The sequence below is a fragment of the Prionailurus viverrinus genome, chromosome A3 (assembly GCF_022837055.1).
Source record: "Prionailurus viverrinus isolate Anna chromosome A3, UM_Priviv_1.0, whole genome shotgun sequence".
Taxonomy (NCBI): domain Eukaryota; kingdom Metazoa; phylum Chordata; class Mammalia; order Carnivora; family Felidae; genus Prionailurus; species Prionailurus viverrinus.
In genome coordinates, this window is record NC_062563.1 from 125,957,106 (window position 1) to 125,962,256 (window position 5,151).

Genomic DNA, 5,151 nt, shown 5'->3' on the forward strand with positions numbered 1-5,151 from the left:
TCTGCTTTGGACCTTTGTAGCCACAAGCTCACGTTGTGACTCAGTGCAAAGATTGATTTCTCCCTCCCAAACCCACTATGGCCCAGGTATTGGTGAGAAAAGAATGGTTGTGTTCCCCACGCTCGATCTATCAGACGTTCACCCCGTTCGTAAGGCCCCATCTGGGCACCTTCCTATGAGCCTCATGAGATCTGTGTGAAGTAGCTGGTTGAATACTCTCTACAGATGAGATGGGAGCAGTGAGAACAAACCTTGTAGCCTAGCCTACACAGCTAGTGAGGAACAGAGCCAAAGCTCAAAACCAGGCCTGCCAATCCCACCTGCAGGGGGCTGGAAAGGAACCCAGGGTGTCTCAAATTAGGGCAGCTAATTTGCCCAGCCAGTACCACTCTGTCTTGGGCAGTGCATTTTAGAGGACTCCACTCGGTCTTGGCCTGACTGTGCCCCTCACTGTCAACGAGTCAGCCAGATTGATGGAGCCTGTCCATTCCAAGCTTGTGTCCTGCTTCTTCACCGGAGCTCCCTGCTACAGTGGCCTTGAGCCTACCTCCAGAGCCTGTGTGGGCATCTTTGGAGTGGGGGCAGACCTGACTTCTGAGGTTCAACACTTAGGCTCCAGGGAGGGCCAAGGGGTGGCTGCTTTTGGGGTTGCACATGGAGCTTGAATATGTGGGCCACTAACCAAGGGGGACTGGCCGGAGGTAGGAAGAAAGGTAGGTAAGCCAAGGGCAGGAGGCCAGGGGTTAGCCTTCCTCACACCGACATATTCTGGAATGGAGCTTCAAGGAGTCTGAGAAAACACCTGGAATCTGGCCTCCAGGTTATTTTGGGGGGATACTTGTCAAGGCTAGAGGAGGGAATGTAGTTATTCAACAGTCTGTTGGCATGATTCGTAACTGTTAAATATGTACACTGTGGTAAGTGTGCCTCCTTTTGTACTCTGGGCCCTGCCAGTGTGAGCAGTGGACTTGGCTTGCTACAGGTCTGGAGGCTCTGTGGACTTTGAGTGGCACAGGCCCTGTGCAGGTACCACCCACAGCACTGCCCGCTTTCCCCCAGTTTGCCCTTCTGTCTGGGCCATCACAGAAGCAGACTCTGACCACCCTCCCTGCTGCCAGCCACACTGTCTTGGGAGGAGCATACCAACTCCTCTTGCTGGCAGCTCTTGAGGCTTTTCAGCCTTGACGACATGCCTGGGAAGTGGCTTGTGATGTTCTCATGAGAATGTTTTTATACAAATCCTTCTCAAAGGTCCAAATCTCAAGCCAAGGCCCCCAGACAAGTCTCCCCTCCAACTCTCTTCTCCTCAGGTTGAAATGTGTGTTTCTGGACCTGGGAATGCCCCCTGCCTGCCTGCCTCCTGGGACATTGCTAGAGGTAGAGTGACCAGGCTTGCCTGAGACTGCTTGGGCTACAAGATTTGAGTGGGAAAGCTGGCATATCTCAAGCAAACCTGGAGGGTGTGGGCCTCCCCAACACTTCTCACCCTATAGGGTGCCAGGATTATGCAGGACTCAGTACTCCAGACTGCTCCCTGGTTCCCCTGACCCAAGAAAGAACTCGGATCCCTTCTGAACAACTGCTTCAATTCTGGTTGCCCACAAGCTGCGTCCAGCTCCTTAGGGGAGGCTGTGCCCTGTCATGATCTGGACCCCAGCCTGTGTGGTTTCATCTGGCACCCTGCACCTCTGAACTCACCACACTCCTCACGCTCTCCCATGTGGTTGTGCTTCTGCCGAGAACACCTTCTACTCCTGGCACATTCCCACTCCTCTTTCAAGCGCTCATTCAGATGCAGTCTCCTTTTAAGACATCTTTTAAGCATCTATCAATGCTCTCCTCCCCATCTCACCCTGGCATAAATAATTGTTCTTGTTTTTCCCAGCATCCATTGTACTTGGTACAAATTCAGCCAATGTTGGTATGGGAGCCTGGCACCGTGCTAGGTACACACTTCTTTTATACAAGCTCTTTACATATAGTACGATTCAATTTTCCTCTTTTCCAGCTCCAGTAATTTGTTGTTTTGTTTTGTTTTTGTTTTTGCAAGGGCCACTGAGCCCTTCAAGAGTCTGTTGAAAGCTTCAGACCCTCTGCCTAGAAAAGTACACAGATAAGCAATTTTGGATATCACTTTAAGGAGTTCAGAGACTCTTGGGGTCCCCAGAGCCAAGATGTGAAAGGCTGCTTTCCACTGGAAATCATTGGGAACCCTGTCTGATTTATCATCATGCCCAGAATATCTAGAAAAGTAGTTTCCATGGAATAAAGGCTTGGGGAATATGTGTGGAATGAAGGAATGATCTCCCCAGGTGACTTAGCTCTACTGTGCCCATGAGCTCTGAGGTCTGTGCAGTCTATGTCATTCAGGGCATTAGAGGTCTTATGAATTACACTGAGAACAATCTGGAGGGGTAAAGAAGAGTGCAGGCAGAGGAGCAGAACCCACAGTGGGTTACCTGGGGGGAATACATTGTGAAATCTGCTTCTGAAAACGAGTCAGAGATGGGGATTCAGGCGTATTGTTGGAGTTACAAGAATAGGAAAGCTTTTGGAACCTAACTGAAACCGTATGTAGCCACACATTGTTTTTCCCAGAAAAGGATCCTAATTAGGTCAGTTCCATATTGTTCTGATGGTGTCAGATGCACAGGAAATCAGACCCTCAGCGGTACACAAATGGCCTCCTTTTCTGAAAAGGATGGGGGTGGGGCGCAAGTGTGAGACCACCTCGGAAAAGACCCCACATATTAAAACAAAATCGATTTGTCATGAGCACTGAAATCTGGTGAGCAACGCTCCGTACTGACTTATTTATTACTAATTAAAACACAAAAATGTTAACCCCAGCAGTGACTTGCCAGAGCCCACATCAAATAGGGCAGGTGTTTTGGTCTTTCATTTCATGAGCTCTAACTTCCAGGAAGCTGTTTTCCCAATTGCTACATGACTGTCTCTCCCCAGCTTAGATCTGAGCTCCTCACATGCATCCTGGCACCAGGGGCCTCAGCAGCAGGCGTCCTGGAAGCCTAGTTTGGTTTCAGGATCTAGGTAAGCAGTGTTATTCTGCAAAGGGAACAATTATGTTCCCCCAAACACACAGAAGCATCAGAATTCACAGCATGCACTTTACAAGGGCAATAAAGTTTTATATGCAGCTCAGTGAAATACCTAATACAGCCAATTATCCACCAAATAAACTGATGGGAGAGAGAATGGCTATATTTGGCTCAGACTTAATTATTTTGCATTTGAACTTCTCAATCCCATGTAATAAAATTCCATTCTGCCCTTATTTCCTGGTTAGGTTACTTAATCTCGACTCTGGTAACTGAGCCCTTGAGTGGAGTAGACTGTCCAATGTCAGTGGTAAGAAAACGTGAAAGGTTTGACATCAATTACAACATTACACACAACATAAAATTTAACAACTTGAATCAGGCTCTCATTGCTCTTTAAAGAGACTGTTTGGCTTTTTAAGATCTAAAAATTAATCAGTTTCTAAGAGTCATACCTTTTTGGAAGTCCCAGATCTTACTCTTAGTCTGAGATGTAAGAAGGAATCTCTCTGTCTCTCTCGTCCCACCCCTGTCTTTTATTTGGAAAATATTTTCCCTTTCATTTAAAAATGCAATTTAAGTTTTGTAGTTTGCATTTTTCTAGGGGAGGGATTTTCCTTTAATGAATGATAAAATGAAGGATATAGAAACTGAATTTTTCTCCTGGCGGGGATGATAATATTCTGGGGAGGTCACAGTGAAGACACACAGTCTCACATTTGGTTGTGATATGGACGCTCTGGGTAGTAGCAGGAGCGGCCCCATCAACAAGGCTCCCAAGGCCCCTCTTTGTGGCCTGTGTCAGAATCCGCATGGCACCCTTCACTCCATCACTCCTTGACACTTGATGGTCTCGTAAAACACCACATGTAATTCAGCAGTTTCGGCTCATAATGAGCCAACTTTGGCAAGAACAGGGGTAAGTGACCTCTCTCCTTTAATAAGTGTGGTCTCTGTAGGTCAGCCCCGGGGTCGAAGGCAGGGCGGCAGGGGCTGATGGGAGGCAGCTGAGTTCTGCCAGAGCATGAGGGCTGCCCCTGGAGAAGGACTGGGGCTGACTTTCCAGGCAGGCAACCAGCACCTGGGGACATTTGTCTGCTTTGTTTCTGCTTCTCTCAAGGGCGACACTGTACAAAGACAGATCATAAACTGATTGAACGTGTATGTATCCCCAGCCTAATTCAGAGCATTGGCACGCTGGAAGGTGAATGGGTGGATGGATATACGACTTACTGCATTGCTAATGCTGGGACATCACCTCATAGCTCTGACATCCCTTGATCTTGTCATGAAAAGGCACGAGTCATGAAGCCTCTGTTAATCATGCCCTGAGTACTTCTTGGGGAAAGTGGGTGCATGCCAGTGTGTCTGTGGGAGTGGAGCAGGGGGCCTAAGTGGTCACAGCAGGGTCCATCCTGACGTGTCTCAGTCCTGGACTCTCCCTATACTCTCTGCCCACTTTGGAAGAAATTGGCATTTTCTTTGTGTGATGTCCTCCCCTGCTGGGCACCTCCCTCTTGGCATGTCATTTTCTCCACTGATCAGTGCTGCCCAAAGTATACCAGACAATCACATTCTGCCCTAACATGCTCAGGGGCCTTAAACAAGAAGTGTTCTGGAAATGTCAGTAGTTGGTCTGACCTTTCGAATACTGTGTTCTCTTATGAAGACCTGGGGCAAAAACTGGTTAATTTGGTAAGGGGCACATGCAATCACATGAGATTAACCTTGGGTAGGGTCTGGCCTTGGTTTACAGGAAGTGCAGTCTTCAGAAAATGTCATTGTTGGGGTTTCTCCTTTTTCCCTCCCACCTCAACTTTACAGGAAAAAGGCAAACAGCAGCATATATTCTCATGCCAAAGATTTAGTCCAGAAAGCTATTTCCAGGGTATGCCTTGGGGGCAGTTCACAGTCAGGCCAATCTCCTTCTTTGTTTATGGTCTTGTCTATGGGACTATTGGGAAATGAGTGTTTTGTACTCGAGCAAGAATGGGAGCCATCCCAGTATCAGTACCAATGCATTTTAGAAAGATTTCCAACGTGTCATGAAAGGGTGACACAGAAGGAAGCTTAAGCTTAGAGCATAGATAGC